The 23076-nt window shown below is 37.6% G+C and overlaps 1 protein-coding gene and 1 pseudogene across 3 annotated transcripts in view; both read left to right on the forward strand.

The window, feature by feature from the left end:
• Positions 1-23076, forward strand: part of LOC136036490 (zinc finger protein 182-like) — a 187099-nt gene that overhangs the window by 95193 nt on the left and 68830 nt on the right. The gene's annotated exons all lie outside the window — the stretch shown is intronic.
• Positions 1836-3747, forward strand: LOC136036593 (cytochrome b-like; annotated as a pseudogene).

Genomic DNA, 23076 nt, shown 5'->3' on the forward strand with positions numbered 1-23076 from the left:
ACACCTTTCATAGTGGTGATAGAAATCATTTGAAATATAAGTCGACCTCTTACGCTCTCTCTCCGACTTGCGGCCAATATGATATTCGGCCATCTCCTACTAACTCTCTTAGGGGCTCAAGGTACCATAGAAAATGTTTATATTACTACAATTGTAGTCTTTTAAAATGATTTCATTTTAACGGGACTTGTAAAATGATCTCATTCTTTTGATAGAATGCTCTTCTTTACAGGGTTGCTTACAATCATATTTGTCTCTTATCAATGGTGGCGAGATGTTTCACAAGAAGTTACTTTCCAAGGAATGCATTCAACGAAGGTTGGATTTGGATTACGATGAGGAATAATTTTGTTTATTATTTCTGAAATTTTCTTTTTTGTCTCTTTCTTTTTGACATTTTTTCACAGAAGCCTATCGTCAAATATTAAAGTTGAGGCCTTATGACCCCAAATCGGAGTAGAAAGATTTAATCCATTCCAATCACCCCTACTTAATACAAGTATCCTTCTGGCTTTAGGGGTTACAGTAACTCGAGCCTACCATGCCTTAATAGAAAACAATTTTGATCAGTGTCTACAGGGGCTCCTGATTACTTTGTTGTTTGGAGTATATTTCTCGTTTCTCCCAGGGCTGGAATATATTGAGGCCTCTTTCACTATTGCAGATAGAATCTATGGATCTAAATTTTTTATAACGACAGGTTTTCAAGGTTTACATGTGCTTATTGGCACATTTTCTCATAATTTGTATTTTGCACCATGCTAAATGCTACTTCTCCCCCCAACATCATTTCGGGTTTGAGGCTCCAGATTGATACTGGAACTTTGTTGACGTTATATGGTTGTTTCTTTACTTTTCTATGTACTGATGAGGAGAATAAAATCTTTCTAGCATAAATGTTACACTTGACTTTCCATCTAGGGATCCTGTTAGGGAAAGATAATTATTTTAGTTAGATTAAGAATTTTTACACTTTTTTTTATTATGCTGACCCTTGGGGGGGGGTATTAATAAAAAAGTGTCTCTAGATCGTGCAAAAAGTTCCCCATTTGAATGTGGATTGATCCTTTAAATTCCTCTCGTGCCCCCTTTTCTATTCAGTTTTTTGTAATTACTCTAATTTTTTATTTTGATGCAGAAATTACCCTGCTCCTACCTATAGTATTTTTGAATATATCCTACTCAAGAACCTACTTGGTTATCTCCTTTTCTTTTATCCTTGTTGCAAGAATATTTTATGAGTGAAAGGAGGGTGCCTTCAGATGAATTAAATAATTGTTAGATTTATTGGAGGTTAGTTTATTTTGGAGAATAGTTTAATCAGAACATTGGGTTTGCATCCTAAAGGAGGGGATATCCCTTCTCTCAGAGTGAGAGTTGATGTTATCCAATCCAGTTATGACCTATATTTAGGCCTCTTGGCCCCTACTGAATAACATAAGCTAATTAATAGCACCTCATTGTTAATGAAGAGGAAGAGGTAGCCCCTGTTAAAAGGCAGAAAGAAGGATGGGAGCTGCTAAATCTTCAACCGGGTAGTTAAATTCTACTCACTGCCTTATTAATACAATGCATTTTCAATGCATAGATAGACAGTTGTCTCTTAGATATTTCCAGAAGTAATCCACCCCAACATCTTCAGTGTTGTGCTCTGATTAAGCTATAGAAATAAATAAATAGTGTTAACAATAAAGAAGATGATCACCTTATATGGGGAGGAAGTTAAAAACGAAAATAGAGAAGAGACCCACGAACTGTTTTGGTAGATTAGTGAAGGTCCTGCTTCCTCTACCCAGCCGCAATCATCCTTGCAGTAGAGAAGTTCAACCTTAGCTATGGGTATAAAGCTTTTTCACCCTGTAATGGATGGTAAAAATAATATTCTAATTAGATAGTGTCTTAGACCTAAGCTGAGTGATTTGATAAAGTAGAGTAGGACGACCCCTATTCTGATAAGAGAAAGGAGAAGATTCTTATTGGATGCGCCTAATATGATTCTGGTATCCCCCAAGAAGAGTGATAAATAAATTATTATAATAGACTGAAAAATTAAAAAATAATGTTGGTCTTGTAAACCTGATTTAGAGAAATCTCTCGGTCTTCAAAAGAGTTATTAACATCTTTAACTTCCAAAGTTAATATTTTTATTAAACTACCTTTTGAAATGCTAAGATCTATTGTTGTTATTTCTATGCTTATGCTTCTAATAAATCAGCAACTTGCTTTTACGCTCTCGTTATTCATCCAAACTCTATTATTTGTATTATTCTTAAAAATATTTCCTTGTGAATTTCCTTAATTTTTTTTTTGATCTTTTTGGGTGGAATTCTAGTTATATTTATTTATGTATCTTCGCTCAGAGCTAACAAGAAGTTTGCTATCGAGTTAACTTCATTCATATGAGTTCTTCCTACAATGACCTTCTCTTTCTTGGTTTTGGTTAAAAATGATATATTTGTAAGCTCTTTAACCTATTATCTTACTCTATTAGCCTATTCATTTGTAGTAGTGTACTTATTTATGGTCCTGCTTCTAGTTATTGACTTTTTAAACAGCAATATGAAGCCCCTGCGGTCGATGGTTTAATGCCCCCGTGATTTTTTTAAAATAAAGTGTTATCTTTACGCAGGACCCAGCCTACCCTCAAGATTATTAATTCTGCCTTAGTAGACCTGCCTGTCCCTGCTTACATTTCAATTTGATAAAGCTTTGGCTCCCTCTTAGGTCTATGCCTGATTATCCAAATTGTTACTGGACTAATCATAGCCATGCATTACACACCAAGAGTAGACTTAGCTTTTTTCAGAGTAGCTCATATTTGCCGAGATGTAAACTACGGTTGACTACTTCGCACTATTCATGCCAATGGTGCCTCCTTTTTCTTTATTTGCATTTAATTTCGAATCGGTCGAGGAATATAATTATGGCTCTTTTCATTACTTTCAGACAAGAATGACTGGAATCGCTCACTTATTCCTTGTAACAGCCGCTGCTTTCTTAGTATATGTTCTCCCATGAGGTCAAATGTCCTCTTGGGGAGCTACTGTGATTACAAAATTCGTATCTGCCGTACCCTATTTCGGTAATGATATAGTGGGGTTGAGATTGTGGGGTGGATTTGCTGTTGATATTTCTACTCTAACGCGACTTTTCATTTTTCATTTCTTAATACCCTTTCTGGTAGCCGGTTTAAAAATAATTCACCTTTTGTTCCTTCATCAAAGAGGCTCTATTGATCCTCTTGGGATTAACGCCAACCTAGACAAGTTACCATTAAAGCCTTATTTTACTATTAAGGATAACGTGGGATTTATAGTGCTTATCTGTTTTCTTGTAGCTCTATCCCGAACTAGACCTTATCTTCTAGGAGACCCGGATAATTTCATTCCGTCTAATCCGTTAGTTACCCCAGCCCATATCCAGCCAGAAAAATATTTTCTGTTTGCATATGCTATCCTACGGTCTATTCCTAATAAATTAGGAAGAGTAATTGCTCTTGTCTCTTCTATCCTCATTCTTGTGTCCCTTTCCTTTATATTTATGCCGAAGTTCCGAGGTCTTGAGTTCTATTCTATCACTCAACCCATATTTTGATCATGAGTGTCCGTATTCTTACTTCTTACAAGGATTGGGGTGCGACCCGTATAAGATCCTTATATTTTTCTATGCTAAGTTCTCACAAGTATTCACTTCTCTTATTTTGTATTTACTCCAATTAATACTAATATGAACGACATGATTGTGTAGTGAGACCCCTTGGCCAATTAAAGCATCTATTTTGAAAGCAGGATAAGGTTGATTATACATCCAGGGGTCTTTATTTTAGCCCCCTTGAGAGAGACGTCAATAGAGACAGAGAAATATAAGAGATACCGGCAGAAGGCTTTTTCAACATAAGTATATTAGTTTATCGTAGCGGTAGCGAGGGTAAGTTCCGCGTCTCCAAAGATAGAAGTGAACCACTAAGCAAAATATCAAAAAGCGAATACTACACTTAATAGAAGAGATATGAAAAGAATGCTAGCATATTCAGATAATATAGTTAAAGCAAAGCCGACCCCTAGGTACTCTGTGTTAAACCACGACACTAATTCAGACTCCCCCTCAGCTAAATAGAATAGGGTGTGGCTGGTCTCTGCCAGAATTGTAATGAACCAGCACAATCCTAGAGGGAAAAATAAATATAGGGGTCATCCTAAACACGAGGACTTAACTACGTATCCCACTAGATCGAGATTTTTGACTAACATTAAAGGAGAGAGAATAATGATAATTAGAGCTACTTCATAAGAAAGAGTCAGCGCCCCCGCAAGAATTCTTCCTAGCCAGGAATACTTAGAGTTAGAAGATCAGCCTTCCACTATGATTCTGTATACTCACACTCTCATTGCGGAAATGACTAGGAGGAATGATAAATTGAATTTCACACCGTAAGACATGAATGGGACTAAGGTCCACAGGAAGAAAGAGAGGAATAGGCTAAACACAGGGGCAACGAGATAGGGTATGAAGTTGGAAACAAGGTGAAGTGAAACTTCCTTACAAAATAGTTTGATACCGTCAGAGAAAGGCTGTAAGGTCCCTAAGAAACCGACTTTGTTTGGACCCTTACGTAATTGAATGTATAAAAAAATTCTTTCGTTCTATCAACTACGGACTCCTTATAAATATATCCTAAATCTAACACCTTTATCTGCCAAGTTGACATAAAATCTCAAGAGGTCTTTTCGTACTATCATGAGTGAATTTGCCCTGGGGGTAGAAACTAACCTGGCTTACGCTGGTCTGAACTCAGATCGCGTAGGGGTTTAATAGTACCTTTCTAAGCTGCTACGCCGAGTAGGGTCCCTGAACCAATATCGAGGTCGCAAACTCTTTTGTCGATTTGAACTCTCGAAATGATTTACACTGTTATCTTTAAGGTAACTTGGTCTTTATTCATCTAAGGATCAATGGTCATTTATCCATGTATTTGTACTATGAGTGATTATTCTTCTCTCACCGTCGCCCCAACCAAAACTTATTTTCTTGTGTCTAGTTACTTACCGTAGGACAGAAGGATTAAATGCAAAGATCTATAGGGTCTTATCACCCACCATGTATACTTAAGCTTTTTCACTTAAAAATTAACTTCAATCTAATCGAAGAGAAAGGCCATCTCTCGTCAAGCCATTCCTTCCAGCCTCAAATCAAAAGGCTAATGGCTATGCTACCTTCGCATGGTCAGTATACTATGGCCCTTCAATTCATCAGTGGGCAGGCCCAACCTCCTAAAATTGGGAGGCGATGTCTTTGTTAAACAAGCGGAGATGAGTTTTGCCAAATTCCTTTCGGATTTTTAAAATGAATTATATCAAATATATTTGTGATTCTACTGATTCTATCATCATAGTTGCTCAATTTCTATAATTAGTGCAGGCTAGTTTGATATATTATTGTTCAATTATCATTTTAATGACGATGTTCGTTACAACCAGGCAACTTTTAAGCCTTCACATTATCTCCTTGATATTATAATATATTTTTTTCTAAAGCTCGTCCCCTAGAAAATCGTCAGTGTGGAGTACCCGAAAGGAGTATTCTGTCAACCAGATATGAAGGTACGAAATATTTTTTACACCAATTTTAATCTTAAGGAAAATTGTGAAACAGTCACCTTTAATTGACATAGATCACCTTATTTCGGGATTCGCTGATAGAGGTCGAAATTTAATAAACCCTGATACAAAAGGTACAAAGAATAACTTTTTAAGAATAACGGATTTTCCTTTTCAGTGCTTAGACCTTGAGCAAGTTCAATTCTTCTACTTATGCGATATTGTTTTAAATAGATTTATGAGTAGAGATTTAGGAAGCACTCTAAAGAGTATATTTTTAGTGTAAGCAAAATATTTCTTCAAACTCCCTCCTTCTTTCAAGACACACCTCCCGGTGTGCCTACTTTGTTACGACTTATCTCTTCAGACAAGAGAGCAGCGGGCGATGTATGCATTTCTCAGAGCCTTCTTCAGTTAATTAAGCCTTACTTCTAAATCCACCTTCTTCTCAATGGCAACTTAAAGATTCCCTGTAAGTTCTTATTGTAACACACCCTCTCCCTATTATAAGCTACACCTTGATCTGATTTGTTAGCCTAAGCAATTAGGAGGAGGTATTTGTTTAATCCCCTGAAAGACGGTATTTAAGCTGTTTCACAAGAACCGGTTGATTGTCTCGTGGATTGTCGTCTACGGGGCAGGTTCCTCTAGTAAGTTTAGAAATCACTAAATTCCTTAGGTTTGAATAATACTACCCTGGTTAATTAAGAGAGGACTAGTAGGGTATCTAATCCTGGTTGTTTGACCATCTAAAAAGTGCTTTAATCAAAGAAAACAGGAGATAAATACAGATTTCACCCTTACTGATATGAAATATATTTGTGCCAAAGATCCTCTGTTCACCTAAAATAGAGGAGTTCACCTAAAATAGACCTTGTATGACCGAGGATGCTGGCACAAGGTGGTCCCCCATCTTTTCATTCGCTATACCTAGGAAATAGACAATAATATTGGCCACTGCACCCCTTGTCTAAAATGTTGTCTTGCATGTGGCTCGTAAAAAATAGTAAATAGAATCAAACTTTCACTGCTAAATCTATTAGTGATTAGCCGTGAATATGGGTTAGCCGTGTTGTTAAATGTGAATAAAGCTTATTGAACAAGACGGTGTTCCCAAATGTACTTACTAGGTCAGAAGACCGTAACAATAGAATCTGTGGACATGAACATGAAGAAGACAGATTTGGGAGGTTAATAAAAGCAGCTAGCTCTGCAAGCGACCGAAACCCATTCTCTGGCCACCATAAAGAGTATAACATCCGTTCGATATTTATATTTAGATATGAAAAATACTATAAACCAGCGACATGTGTATATGATTATTCGTCATGCAAGTAAATAAATAGTAGTAGAAAGGTTTTATAATATTAATAGTGACTACTTGTCTGATCAGTTCATTTCCTATCATACAATAATTGCTTCTCCCGACACACCAATTACAGGAGCCCGTCAATAAGACGGTAAGTGGAATTAAATTTTTATCAAGCGAATGCATACACAAATGTTAATTACAAATTATTTGAATACTTGCTATGTTGAATATGTGATTAGAGAAGTGATGAACAAAAATAAAAAGATTAAATAGGGAACTTACCCGCCCCTAGGTACCTAAAATGCCCATGTAAATAATATGTTGTTTTTTCAACCTCGAGTAGGAATCGAGTGTAGCTACTGACGAATCGAAACGTCACCGAATGGTGAAATGCAACGCTATAACTAATTGTACTATAAATATACATATAAACTAAGTGACCTGCAACATTAAATACGCAGGCCGCCTCAGGAACAAGCCTCCCCCAGACATATAGGTCTATCCTACATGTCTGGGGAGAACCTTGTCAAAGAGCCAAGCCTGCGTATGCACATTCATATATTTAATGTTCATTTATGTAACGTTCTGTATAGTACATTCACCGCTCTTTCATTAGGATAATAAAAGAGCGGTGAATGTGCGTTATTTATATCATTTATGTAATATTAAATTTCGTTCTAACCCTCCTAAGAGGGTTTCTTGAATAACCTAGAGATATTGATTTTTATTTATCCTGGAGGATTCGGTGTTCCAGGATAAATAAAATCATTATCTCATTTAATACAACCCTCTTAGGAGGGTTTGAAATTTAATAGAGTTATAAGCTTATTTGTAGTATTTTTGTTTCTGGCACTAAGTGTTAGGACTAGGAAAAAATACTACGGATAACTTTATATATCATTAAATATAGCTATAATAAAAGAATATTTTTTTGTTTAAGATCATTTGTTTAAGACCCCTAAAATCGATAAAAATTGGCCTAAAAGTCACGTTTAGGGGATTTTGCGTATTAACACCCTTTTACACGATTAAAGCACCAGTTCTTGATATTACCTCGAAATATGCCCCCTTTGGGGTACTGCCTTTGATTCTGGAAAAGGCTAGGTTCAGCTGCCCTCAATTATCCTCCAAAAATTATGAAACTAATGAGTTTGTTCCTTTTGGTTTGGGGGGGGGGTAGTTTGACCACATTATCGCTTGCAAAACCGACATCTCTATTAGTTTGAAAATTCATCGAGGGTTTGATGCAAGCTAAATATTGTCTACTATTGGAATAGAATGTGGTTGTTTTATTAATGTTGACCCATCAGAAGAACTCCCTCCCTCGTCTTGCCTCATTCTGAAGCATAGCCTCGGGGGGGGATTCCTTCTCTAGTGTAGGTTTTAAAGAGCAAGCTAAGACAAGCTACCGGGCTCATACCCAAATGATAGAGCAATCTCTCTTTAAATGACTAAGTGGTTATACCTATTTTTTCTTGTATTCTTATAGTATCTTCCAAATCCTGTTTAGGTCTGTGACTTAGAATAGAAATAATTTCTTTAAGCTTTTTCCCTATTATGGTTGAAGAGAGAAGGGAAAATAGATTAAAGTATATCTTAATTCAGTCAGTAGCCTCAGTCCTCTTTTTAGCGAGTATTTTGAATCAATCATTTTCATTCTTGATCCCCTTTGCCCTACTAATTAAGATTGGCGCAGCATAGTGCCATCTATGCTACATCCAGGGTGATTGTGGCTGAATTTGATTCTTTATTGTTAATGGAATAAAGCTTCTGCATTATTGTGAGGTTACTTTCATATTGATTTTTACACTCTAGGGATATATTATAGCTAAGGAGAATTTGAGATACCTTTTTGAATTCTTAGTATAGGTCTTTTTCTCTGGATTATTTTATGAGCGCCATCTTTTTTCTCATATTGACTAGCTCACCATCTACATCGCCTATTTCATATAGCACCATCTTTGTGGCTCTTCATATACCACCGGTCTATAGTTGCCAAGTATTTCTTTCCCATAAGTCCGCAGATTAAGTACACTGAGTCGTTTATCTTCTACATTCGGAGAAACCTTTCATTAAGTGCTGATTTTTTCTCAGAACAAGCAGAAGAGGGGAAGGAACCCCCTCGGAAGTGCCGTATTGTACCCGCCAGTATTCAGTTACCCGTAAATTGCGGTGAATTGGTGAGGGGGTGCTTACGCTTCCCTTGTTCCTGGGTTATTTCAGTAACTTGGGTATTCAGTATTCATTCAGCGCTCGGCGCGTGCACTTGAAATAGACATTCTTGGATTATTATTAACCTTTCTTACGGGTAACGACTTGTGCTTGCTAGCGGACTGATTGCAGAATAGTTACGGTAGTGACGTAAACATGGCTGGCTACAGTTATGTTTAAGCGCCGGTATTGAACCTTATAGAAACGGCGCTGCGATATCAAAACAGCGTAACGAAAGATGGAACAGTAAATACAGCGGTGAAGTTTTTTACGAGAGATGCCATCCGTGAAAACCACGAAAAAATGAACGAGATAGCTGATAGTTTTGGGCAGCTGTATGTGAAAGAAAGACGTAGTCAAGCTTCGAGGGAAACCCTATTCAGTGACATATATGATACTGTGAAATTACTAAGCTCACTCTCTGAGTTTAAGACGCGCTTCACCATCTGGAAATTATCTGAAGTACCGAATATTCCACAAGACACTTTTACAACTATGTGCGTGAAATTTAATGAATGCACGGACATAATTGACAGTGTTATGGAACAATGTAAATCTATCCTTCCGTCTCAGAATGATTGGCCTCGTCTCCCTCAGCCCAAGAAATCTTTACAACGGGTTTTCATCAGCAATGTACCTACCTCAGAAATAGATTCCTGTTCCAAGCAGAAGCAGTTTGTCAAAAGGCACGCTAGTGATTGAGGCATTGATCATATTCAACAGACTAAATCCGGCCTGGTTGCGCACATGAACAACCCCAAGTCTGCAGCTACTCTCGCCAACTCGCTCAAGTCCTCCCCTGATATAAGCGCTTCTTTTCGTGAGGAAAAGTTCTTTACGATCGCTAAGTTTGTGCCCCTTGCCACAACAGATGATGATATTCTCTCTATTAACTCCAAATTAGTCAGTGCCAAGCGATATGGTCAATCTGAGACAATCAAACTTACCTTTAGTGACGCTGACTCCCGAAATGCAGCAGTCAAATATGGGTGCTGCACATTACTCACATCAAAGTCCTCCCAATCAGATACATTCCCAAGCGATGCTTCAAGTGTCAGTCATTTGATCATCTTGCTAAGGATTGTACCAATAGCATGCAATGCTCCAGATGTGCTGGACCCCACGAAAACAGTAGAGAAAGCGCTTGCGATTCCCAAACAGTGAAATGCGCTTTGTGCCCTGATACTAATAATGGCCACCCTATCTCTAGTTGACACTGCCATGAATTTATATTCTTATAAATTTTTATAAGAAGTTCTTATAAGTTTCTATAAGTTTTATATAGTTTTTATAAGAATTTATTATTGTTATATAGTGCCAAGAACTTTAAATTTCCAATAGAATGAGTCCCCGACGAAGTTTATACAACATATACAACAATAACTTCCCCAAAAAACCTAATATGCCTCGGGGCATAATTTGTAACACTTGCTCCCGGGTTCTGGCTGTTTGTGTAAAACTCTGAATTTTTTTTACATGAAATTTGGTCTATTTTCGACAAAAAAAAAAATTAAGAATTCCGATCAGACGCATTTGGTTAAAAGACGATAGGTGCGGGGGAAGGAGTGCTAGTTACAATCAGATTACTTTTGAAAATCAAAAAGTGAACTAGTACTTTTGATTGCTGTTCATTTGAGTCCTCACGGAAGTTTACCTTCTCCATAAAACCTTATATAACCCCGGCCATAAGTTACAACCCTTCTTTCCGGCTCTGGAAGGGGGTTTTATATTAACCCTGATTATTCTTTTACTTAATCATTGAAGTACTCCAAGCAAAAAAGATATCTTGAAATTTAGATTACATACATCTAGAAAAAAGAGGTTGTGTGAGGGGGGAGGGTTGGTTGGTTAGATTCCCTTCGACCACTTTTTACTCTTAAAACAGCAACTAGAACATTCAATTACTAATCTAGTGAGCCACCTCTAAAGTTTATACGGCCACTACTTACATAAGAACCTTATATGCCCCCGCTACATAACTTACAACACTTGCCCCCAGGGTCTGAGGGGCTCTGTCAGCCCCAGAGTTTTGTTATTTTATCTTCAAACCGTTTTGAACAAAATGTCCATTTCAAAATTTTGATCGGAACATTTGGAAAAAAGGACCTTGTGGGGGTAGGGATCTAGTTACCCTCCTTTTAACTTAAACACATCACTAAAAATTTCGATTTACAATCAAATGAGCCCCCTCCAAAGTTTATACTAACATCTATTTCGTAAAATCTTGTTATTCTCCGGGACAAAAGTTATAACCCTTAGTTTTCCCAATTGGAAAGCATATTCCCCAAAGGGAGATATATCCATCTTAGTTTCTAACGACAAGTTTTTGTTGTGGACTATTTCAGTGAAAATGTCTATCTGAAATACATTCAATGTATTTAAGAAAAAAATGATGCATGGAAAAAAAAATTAAAAATTAAAAACACTTGCCACTCGGCTCTGGGGGTTGTGTCGACCCCAGAATTTTGTTATCTGATGATTAAACTATTTTCAACAAGATGGCTTTCTCAATTTTTAATCAAATGAGATTGGGGAAAGAGGGCGTGGGGAGGAGTAGTTGACCTCCGATCTCTTGTGACTCTTCAAAATGTAACTAGAATTTTCAGTTTCCCAACAAATGAGCCCTTCTGAAGCCCTTCCATAAGAACCATATATGTCCCCTGGGTATAACTTGCAACACCTGCTCCTGGACCCTCGGGGTTTGTGTTGACCCTGCAGTTTTTGGTAACAGATATTTGAACTATTTTTGTAATCTTTATCAGATAAATTTGGGGGGAAGACTGGAAGAATACTTTCTCTCCGATTCCTTTTAACTTCTAAATAGGGCGTTAAAATTTCCGGTATCCGATCGAATGATTCCCCTCTAAGGCTTATATGGCCTAACCTTCCAAATGAACAGTCCCTGCAAAAAATTATTTGAGTCTTATTGCCTTAGGGTTAGTGGGTTAGCCTATTTGCCATCGATTCATATTTGACTCTTAGAAAGGGAAGTATAACTTTCAATTTCTAATCATTTGAGCCTACTTTGAAGTTTATACGATCGGCTCTTTCTTAAGAACCTTGTACAACCCCGGGGCATAAGTTACAACCCTTCCCCTGGATTTTGGGCGGGGGATTTTGACCACAATATCTTTATTTTCTGATCGTTGGACTATTCCCAACTAAATGGATACATCAAACTTTTGATCACATTCGTTTACGACCACCCTTTATCCTTCTTGACTCTAAAAAAAGGCGCTATAAATTCCGAAAAACTCCATTGAGGTTCTGGGGACTATTATCCCTGGAAATTGTTGCATGATCTTCGGTCTGTATAAAAAAAAGCTAGATCAAAAATTTTATTGAAAGCATTTGGGAAAAAGAATATAGGGGGGGGGGACTTGCCATCAGATCACTTTTGACTCTTAAAAAGAATTATAATTTTCAATTTCTAATCATTTGAGTCCCCTCCGAGGTCTATACAACCACTTCTTCCATAAAAGTTTAAACGCCCCAGGACATACGTTACAACCCTTCCCCAGGGCTCTATGGGGTTATTGTGACCCTGAAATTTTTGTTATGTGATCGTTAGACTATTTCAAACAAACTGACAATCTCAAAATTTTGATCAGATCCATTGTTTCCAATTAAATGAGCACCTCTGACGTTTATGCAGCCAACAGTTACATAAAACCTTATATTCCCCCAGGAAATGACTTAAAAACACTGGCCCCCGAGCTCTGAAGGTTTGTGTTGACCCTGTGTTTTTTTATATCTAATGTTTGAAGTATTTTTAACAAAATGACTATTTTAAAATTTATATTGAATGGGTTTGGTGGAGAAAGCATTAGGGGGGGGGGTGCTAGTTGCTCTTTAATCTCTTTTGACTCTTAAAAAATACTAAACTTTAAATTTTGAATCAAATGAGCCCTCTCTGAAGTTTATACGAGGATCCCTTCCATATGAACCTTTTATACCCCCAGACTATAACTTACAACACCTACCCCTGGGTCCTAGAGGGTTAAGTCGACACCGAATTCTTCGTTATGTGATCTTTGAACTATTTTTAACAAATGACGATAAATGTTTATTATAAGATACATTTTGAGATAAAATTGTAGAGAGGACGGGGGCTAGCTGCTTTCCACTCACTTTTGACTCTTAAAAAAGACACTAGAACTTCCAATTTCCCAATTTCCCAAATTCCAACTTCCAAATTATGTAACCAGGATATCAAATTTCCCTTAATAAAACTAATATTTTTTTTTTTCATAAAATTTTATTTTATGTGGATAAAGCGACTATGATGTCAAGCTTTCCACTAACCACTAATAAAAAAAAAAATAAAAAAATATCACAACAAAAAGGAGAGTTTCGTATTTATTAATTTGTTATTTTTTTAAATAAAATTTATTTATTTATTTATTACCCAGCCCAGACCTACTTCAGATCTTGAATTAAATTTACTCGCATGCAGCCAAGAAGCGGATACAGAGGCGGAACCCTTCACAAAAAACCCAACTAGTATTATCCAGTGTCTACTTAGACGCAACATTTTCCCTAAAAAAGAGACCAAAATGACCCTAGTGTTTAAAATAACAACAGCCTTACCCAAACTATCAAACTGGTCTTTATTTTTAGATAGGAACCCTAAGAATAAAGCAATTTACCAATTCATTAAAAAAAGAAGAGAAAAGCTTATCGGATACTCTTCTCTTAGTATAAAACTTACTCATACGAAGATGTGCCCAATTTGTTGCCAGATATTTGTACAATAGGTGGAAAAACAGGAAAGAAACATTGTTAAATGTTTCCTTATTAAACGTAAGATTCTAGACATAATCGATAATACCCAATATTTCCCAATAAAGCCAATCCGCAGTTGAGGTAAATTCAACGATAATGAAAATATTTCAAGCTCTTCCCCCTCTTTGATGAAATAATCCCAATTTTTTGTGTTAAAAGAATTTCTGGACTTCAAGAAATGTTGTTCTCTTACACACATTTTTACTAAGCAACTTTACCTTTTTTATACCTGTAATCTTAAGGTTGGCAAATTCTTACCGCACGCTTGACAGGAAATTGACATAATACACATCCCTTCCATTAGATTAGGTATAGGTCAAAAGGAGGAAAATTAGATGGAGAGCTGGTGATTCAGTCCCCCCTTTTATCTCAACAAGTTCCAGGCAACCAGACGTAAAATTATTGGCTCAAGTTGGGTCTGAAGCTACATTTGCTGTAAGTGTGCAGTAAATAAATAATTTTCAATTATCTGTTAATTTAAGAAACCATTTTCTTATTTATCTGTTAATTTTCAGTTAATTTCCAATTATATCTATTAAGAGAGGACAAAAGGAAATATATTCATCTTCAATACAGCTCTATTAACAAACAAAACAGTCACGATAATAAGCTTCTTCTCCAAAATTAATTTCTTCTCAATTTGACAGCCGCGCCTAGACACTAGACATTCCAAAGAAAATATATAGAAGCAAACATTTCCCTTTTTTTCAAGAAGTTTCTCGACGACGAATAAACAGAGCAACTGGACAATGATATGAGCATCACGATTGAGCCGTACGAAAAATTAGGGAAAAACTAACAAAATATAAAGAAGTAATGAAAGACTAGAAAACCTGACAAAGTGCATTTTCGATGTCCAGTTGTTCTTTTTCATTTTTTTCAAGAAAAGAGTTTTAACATTTGATTTTAACTAACTAGCGACGAAGACCACACTGCCTTTTCACATCAAACAAACAAAACTTAGGAACAATTGAGAAATTTTTCAAATACAGTGGAATGCAATTCAGTTGTTATTTCAACCCTATGTCCAAGGGCCGTCTTCAGCAATACACCAGAAAAAACAAGAAAAAGAAGAAAAACTAAGCGTTTTCCAAGATTTCAGGTTTCTCCCTCCAACTCCCCCAATGTCACCGAGTCCGGTTGGGATTTAAAATAAGAGCTTTGAGACACGATATCCTTCTAATTAAGTTTCTAAATATAAAATTTCCTTAAAAATCGATCACCCGTTCGTAAGTTAAAAATAACTAGTTTTTTCTCATTTTTCCGAATTTAACACCATTCCCCCCCCTCAAAAGGTCGAAGCGGGAAAACGACTATTTCTATATTAGTCTGGTCCCTGATGCTCCTCCGAAATTTCATCGTCGAAGCTTATCTGAAAGTCCCCAAACTACCAAAACCGAGCATTAAATTTGAGCATTTAAGAATAAAAAGTTCGAATGAAAATTCGAGCATTAAGAATAAAAAGTTGCTTGAAAAATAGAAAGTTTCGTGTGTAAAGGGCAGATATCCCGGAACCACTAAGAACTACATAAAGTTGTTTGAGATGGGCTCTGAGTGTTAAAAAAATTTGAAAAATAAAGCAATGCATTGACATTGCTCAAATTTATGCAAAGGTGCAGTAAGCGGTACAGGGTGTAGTAAGATTAGTGTGACAAATAGACTTTCTCTGTCTCCTGCTATCCTTGAAATAAAATGCCTAAATGATTCAGCCAGCACGTCAATGGTGGATATGATAGAAAACTAAAGAAAAACGTTTAGTTTTTATGGCTGTTATTGGTAATTTGGTTATAAGATCATAATAATTATCACAACATAGTCAAGACCTATTAATATTGGGAAAAAAATAAACAATATTATTTTAGTCAGAACCAGAATATAGTTGATGAATGTACTGCAGTTGTGGACGTACTTGAGCATGGTGAATCAAAGATTCAAAGTGGGAATCCACGATCAAAGATCTACTTTTCAGCATATACGATTTCATATTAGATTTTTTTAATTCTTTTTTTACATAGCAAATTTTCAAAAAACTTAGCATGTCATTCTTCAAGAACAGTTCGTGATCAGGTGATAGAAGAAAAAAAAGCAACATTTTACATAGAAAAGTATTAGACATTATAAAATTTTTAGTTTTCAAGCAGTTTAAGGAGCCAGAATTAATAATTAAAAACACTTGGTTTGAAAAAAAAACTTATCACTTCCCTTTAAAGCTTAGACAAGCTTGTAGTTATCATAAAAAAAAGCTTGTTTACACGGTGTGTGGCTAACATAGAACAAACCAGTATAGAGCATAGAGCATAGCACCAACAATCATTCTGCACCCCCTGACAACCATTTCTACTGCAGCACTTGTTGCCGGCAGTGATAGAAATTTTCTTGCCATAATTGTAATTCATGGTCAGTGAGTGAAGTATCTTTTCCAGATGGCAATGGTTGGATTGATTGCATCAGCCAGGACAGGAACTTTTGATTTCCTGGCTTGGGCTAACAAGACCGGATGTATATGTACTTGATGCGTAGTTACCATCATCATTTCAGCCCTGCTCAGCATAGTCATTCTGACAAGTCATTTGACCAAGCAGCCTCGTTTTTTCATGTACGATCATGAGGAGATTTACGGTTGCTGCACTTCTGAGAAAACCCACAAGCCAAATTCACACAACTGATTAGTTAGCTGATTCACTGACAGCTCCGGAGATTACAGCCTCCTCGTCCGGCTTTTCGAGGGCCCTCTCCTCTTCGTACGAAGGAATTTCTACTCAACTAAAATACTCACAATAAGCTGAAGTGGAGGGACCTGCAGTATTGATTGGACAAACTTGGTTGACAGGACATATGATAAAGTACCTCATTTCAGTCACCGGCTTAAACATTTTGAAAAATAATTCCTTTCTTCTGATCACAGCCTCCTCTTCAGGCTTTTCAAGGGCCTCTCCTCATTGTGCAAAGAATTTCTACTGAACTAAAATTCTCACCATAAAATGAAGTGGCGGAACCTGGGGTGTTGATTGGACAAAATCGGTTCGCATGACAAGTGATGAACTACCTTATGTCAATCGCCAGCACTAGAGGCTTAACCATTTTGAAAAAGAATTCCCTTCTTGTTAATGATTACAGCCTCCTCTTCAGGCTTTTCGAAGACCTCTCCTCTTTGTAAAAAAGAATTTCTACTGCACTAAAATGATTTTCTACTGGACTAAAATGCTATACATAAGTTGAAGTGGAGGAACCTGGAGTGTTGATTGGACCAACTCAGTTCACGGAAGATGTGATGGAGTACCTCATGTCAGTCGCCAGCAGAAGAGGCTTAACCATTATGAAAAGAATTCCCTTCTTGTTAGTGATTAAAGCCTCCTCTTCAGGCTTTTTGAGGACCTCTCCTCTTTGTACACAAGAATTTCTACTGCACTAAAATGCTTGCCCTAAGTTGAAGTGGGGGAAGCTGGAATGTTGATTGGACAAACTCAGTTCACAGGAGATGTGATTAAATACCTCATGTCAGTCTCCAGATCTAGCGGCTTAACCAATTTGAAAAAGAATTCCCTTCTTGTTAATGATTATAGCCTCCTCTTCAAGCTTTTCGAGGCCCTCTCCTCTTTGTAAAAAAGAATTTCTACTGCACTAAAATGCTCGCCCTAAGTTGAAGTGGAGGAACCTGGAGTATTGATTGGACAAACTCGGCTCACAGGAGATGTGATGAAGAACCAACCTCATGTCAGTCGCCAGCACCAGAGGCTTAACCACTTTGAAAAAGAATTCCCTTCTTGTTAGTGATTACAGCCTCCTCTTCAGGATTTTCGAGGGCCTCTCCTCTTGGCACTAAAGAATTTCTACTGAACTAAAATGCTTGCCCTAGTTGAAGTGGAGGAACCTGGAGTGTTGATTGGACAAACTCGGTCCACAGGAGATGTGAAGATGTAACTCATGTCAGTCGCCAGTACTAGCGGCTTAACCATTTTGAAAAAGAACTCCCTTCTTGTCAGTGAACCATCAAGAAGATTCTGACGCTCATCAATTTCATTGATCTTGAATATTTCTCTGTTTTCATATTTTCTTTCAGAGGTAAAATATAGTTACTATCATTAGGTTGCTCATCAAGGTGACCTTTTAAGAGGCGTCAATAGAGCGGAACAACATTTAGGGTGGAAAAAAATTCTACCTTAATAGCCTCCACTGTTTTGGAAAAATTTGAAAATAGAGAGCAAATGTTACGCATCAGTTCATATTCCTCATCATCAAGAACATGATCAGGTTTCCTAACTTTACACAAAACACTAGCCAGACCTTTGCAAGACCTTTATTTAGGATGTTACTTATAACATAATTCGACCTTGCTTCCAGGCCTTTGTGGAATAGCTGTATCTTTGTATACGGTAAAAAACTTATAAATAAGGTATTCAAGGAATATCATAGCTAGTCAAAACTTATTTTAATTCGAAAATATTACGTTGTAGCAAAGTGGACTGAAGCGAGTGAATATTAATTGAGTTGTCGAGTAGATTGAAAAACATTTTGAGAGGATCAATTTTTTTTTTGGAACAGTTAGATAGCAGATTTTGAATTATATTGGCCTCTTAACAATCTCAGAAAATAGTCCGGCTCTTTAAATTTCGCCAGTGCGCCGCCACCAACCGTATCGACGGCGGCGAACTGAATCCTTTTCGGCTGCGGAGCCCTATTAGATTTTCGGTGACGCAACGCCAGTTTTCGGCTTGGCTTTGGAGACTATTACATATAGCTCGGTTCCGATGGTGTTTTTATTTAAAAAAAAGAAGCTATCTATGTTTTCCTCAATTTCAACGTCGGTAAGACCTTGCCTCTCTTATTCCTGGTCCATTTGCTTTCCATCCCATTAACTTTCCATCCTTTCCAACAAAGGGTTGGAGAGAACTATGATGTTGTGACTGAGCTTATACAGGGTCAATAACTCCTGAACAGACTGAACTCCTGATGCTCTTTATAAAAAGCATAGGGTAGCTGTTGTATTTTTGGACTTAATTAAGGCGTTTGACACTGTTGATGACCATCGAAGACTATTAAAAAAATATGAATGTTATGGATTAAGAGGTGCTACATTGGGTTTGCTTTGTAGTTAACTTCAAAATAGACAGCAGTGTGTCAATTTACAAGGATTTTTGTCTAGTAAAAATGTTGTAAATTTGGGAGTTCCCAAGGATCCGTACTGGGTCCGACTCTGTATATAATTTTTAATAATGATCTGCCTCATATTGCAAAAGCTCTGCCCATAATTGACGACTTTGTTGACAACAGGCCGAGTATACCCAGGTTACTACGCCCTTATTTGGTGATGGTGTGTGTTGCCCCCACAGAACAACTTCTCAAGTCAACGATAAATGCAGCAATAAGCAGGATAGGTAAACCACCTTATTGCTTACTGTAAGCAATAGGCTTGCTGTAAACCACCTTGACCTGAATATAGATAAGTCAAATTTTGTCATTTTCTCTCGAACTCCCAATTTTTATCCTTCGTTTACGGAAATGATTTCAGAGCGGGGAATTATTAAACGAACAAGATTCACCAAATACCTTGGAATCAATGTTGATGAAACCCTATCATTTAAAGATAAAGTAAGGTCAGTTTCAAAATATTGTCACGTAACTTAGGTATCATACGCAAATTAAAACTTATTTTCCCCCTAAATGTTCTACTATTGTTATACTTTTCCCAAATTCTCCCTTACATTTTGTATTGCTCTTCGATTTGGCTTGATACTTTCCCTTCGATAGTTTGTCCAATCCGTGTGATCCAGGATAATACTATTCGATTTTTTTGTGAAGTTGCGAACCAGGAGTCGTTTGGGTCTGTGCACAGAGATTGAAATATAATGCCTACAGCTGGATTACATGATTCTTATACGTTGATTTTTATATATAAGTATTACAGTGATAGCGTTCCTGATTGTTTTACAGGAATATTTTTGCGAGAAGTCTTATGTTCACCACCACATTACTCGGATACGAGACAATACTTAGATTCCTCGATTAGTTTCAAGTAGGTCTTCTTTTTCGCTTATTTACAGAGCTTCAAAACTGTAGAATAAACTTATTATAGATATTAAGCAAATAGGTAGCTTTGGCCCATTTAAGTCTGATTTACGTGTGGAGTTGCTTGGTAGGTATAATTTTGAAACAAATTAACTAAAATAAATATTCCTTAGGTTATTCATCTATATATATAAAAATAAGTTGTATGTCTGTTATGTCTGTTACACTATGTCTGTTACGCCAGATTATATTTTCTATATATATATATATATATATAAAAATAAGTTGTATGTATTTTTGTGTTGAGGGTTTGCATAAGACGTCTGAAAAATAAAGAAGAAAAAGAAAACCGATAAAAGAAAAAAAAGTAAAAATTGCATGTTCAAGAGTCGGTAAACCTGAATGGAGTCGGTGTCCATTTATATGGACAGACAATGGGACAGCGAAGAATGTTGTATATTCACAAGTTTTACGTAGTTAAAAACATATATATATCCATCTTTTTTCACAGCTTGGACACAGAGACAAAACTACAATGGCGCGTAACGACTTACGCGCATGGGGGGGCTCGAGGGGGGGGGGGTCAAAGCGCCCCCACCAACTAGGTGTTGGGATGGCGCGAAGCGCCACCCCAACAGCTAGTTTGTAATATTTATGTATTTTTGTTTGGAGTTTTTGTTGTCTTGGGGTCACGCAAAGTAATGTATTGTTTACTCATTCTCCATACTCTCTCTTAATTTTCCTTGAATTTACCGCAGCCTCGCAAGCTTCTCTTGTGTTGTGCTATTTATTAAGAAATGTTTACTTCTAATATAATGGTTCTACTACTACTATTACTGTCTGGTCTGTCTGTCCAGTCTGTCGGTCTGTCTGTTTGTCCATTTGTCTGTCTTTCTGGTCTGGCTGGTCTTTCTATTAGTCTTGTAGGTCTATCTGTCTGGTAGTATTTATGTCTGGTCTGTCTGTCTGTCTTGTCTGTCTGTTTTTTTTTGGTCGGTCTCTCTTTCTGGTCTTTCTAGTCTGGTCTGTCTGTCTGTCTCGTCTGTCTCTCTGTCTGTCAAGCCTGTCAATCGGTCTGTCTTGTCTGTCTGTTTAGTCTGTCTGTTCTGTCTGGTTTCTCTGTATGTCTTGTCTTTCTGTCTGTATTGCCTGTCAGTCTGTCTAGTTTGTCTTTCAGTCTGTCTGTCTCGGCTGTCTGTCTGTCTGTCTGGTCTGTCTCTCTGTCTATCTGTCTTGTGTGTCTATCTGTCTGTCTGGTCTGTTCGGCTTATCTGTCTGTCTGTTTCTGTGTCTCTATGTCCTTGTCGTCTGTCTGGTCTGTCTGTCTGTCTCTCTTGTGTGTCTGTCTGTCTGGTCTGTTCGGCCTATCTGTTTGTCAGTCTCTGTGTGTCCTTGTGGTCTGTCTTGTCTGTCTGTCTGTCTATCTGGTCTTTCTCGTCTGTCAAGTTTGTCTTTCCACTGCCTGGCTTGTCTGTCTATCTGGTCTGCTTGTCTTTCTGGTCTGTCTGTCTGGTCTGTCTGTCTGTCTGTCTATCTGGTGTGTTTGTCTGTCTTGCCTGTCGGTCTGTCTGGTCTTACTATCTGTCTGGTATGTCTGTCTGTCTTTCAGTTCATTCTCTCTGTCTGGTCTGTCTATCCGTCTTTCTCTCTGGTCTGTCTGTCTAGTCCCTCTGTCCTTCTGGTTTGTATGTCTGTCTGTCTGTCTCTTTGTCTGTTTGGTCTGTCCCTCTGTCTGTCTAGTCTGTTTGTCTTTCTTGCCTGTCTGTCTTGCTTGTCTGTCTGTTTGGTCTGTCTTTCTGTCTGGTCCTTCTGGTCTGTCTGGCCCTTCTGGTCTGCCTATCTTCCTGGTCTGTCTTTCTGTCTGTCTGTCAGGTCTTTTTGTTCATCTTGTCTGTCTGTTTGTCTGATCTGTCAATCTGTCTTTTTGGTTTGTCTGGTCCCTATATTCTGTCTGTCTGTCTTGTCAGTCTGTCTATTTTTCCGTCTGGCCAGTTTGTCTGTCTGGTCTGTCTGTATTTCTTGTCTGTCTGTCTGTCTCATATGTCCGTCTGTCTTGCTTGTCTGTCTGTCTTGTCTCTCTGTCTGCTAGGTCCGTCCTGTCTGTCTGTCTGTCTAGTCTGTCTTTCTGTCTGGTCTGTCTGGTCTTTCTGTGTCTTCTGTCTGTCTGTCTGCTCTGTCCGTCGGTCAGATCAATCTGTCTGTCTGTTCTGTCTTGTTGCTTGGTCTGTCTTTCTGTCTGCGTCTGTCTGTCTCTTCTGGCTGTCTCACTAGTCTGTCTTTCTGATCTGTCTGTCTGTTTGTCTATCTGTCTGGTCTTTCTTTCTGTGTGTCTGCTCTGTTTGTCTTTCTGTCTGGTTGGTCTGTCTATCTGGTCTTTATATCTGTCTGGACTGTCATGTAGTCTTTCTGTCTGGTCGGTCTGTCTGTCTTGTCTGTCTGTCTGTCTGGTCAGTCTGTTTTTTATGGTCGGTCTGTCTTTCTGGTCTGTCTAATCTGGTTTGTCTGTCTTTCTTTTCGGTTTTTCTGACTGTTCTGCCTGTCTCTGTGGTCTGTCTATCTCTCTGGTCTGTATATCTGTCTGTTTGTCTATCTGCCTGGTCTGTATGTCATTCTGTCTGTCTGTCTGTCTCTCTCTTCTGTCTGTCCGTCTGGTATGTCTGGTTTATCTATGTTTTTGATTTGATTGTCTGTCCGGTCTGGTCTGTCTGTCAGTCTGTCTAGTCTGTCTTGTCTGTCAGTTTTTCTGCCTGGTCTTTCTGTCTGTCTTGTCTGTCTGTCTATTTTATCTATCTGCCTGTATGTGTCGTCTGTGTGTATGTCTGTCTATCCGTCTAGTCTGTCTTTCTTTATTTATTTATTTATTTCTTTCTTTCTTTCTTAATTTTTTTCTTTCTTACTTTCTTTCTTGATCTCGCCTTTTTATTGCTGGTATTGTTTTTGTGGTTCTTACACTTTCAACGAATGATCTGCTCAATAGCCTTTCGCTTCTAATATTAAAATAACCAATTTACAAAGTCCTACGAAAAGTAGATAACATAATACTCCAACAAAGCTTCCAGCAATAATAATTGGCAAAGATGATAAAATATCTATGTCATCATCTTTTTTATTTAAGTCTTTGGTTTCGTCTCCATTCGTAGTGGCAGTTGTCGTTCCTGTATAAGT

This window comes from Artemia franciscana, chromosome 15 (assembly GCF_032884065.1).
Source record: "Artemia franciscana chromosome 15, ASM3288406v1, whole genome shotgun sequence".
In the NCBI taxonomy this organism is placed as follows: domain Eukaryota; kingdom Metazoa; phylum Arthropoda; class Branchiopoda; order Anostraca; family Artemiidae; genus Artemia; species Artemia franciscana.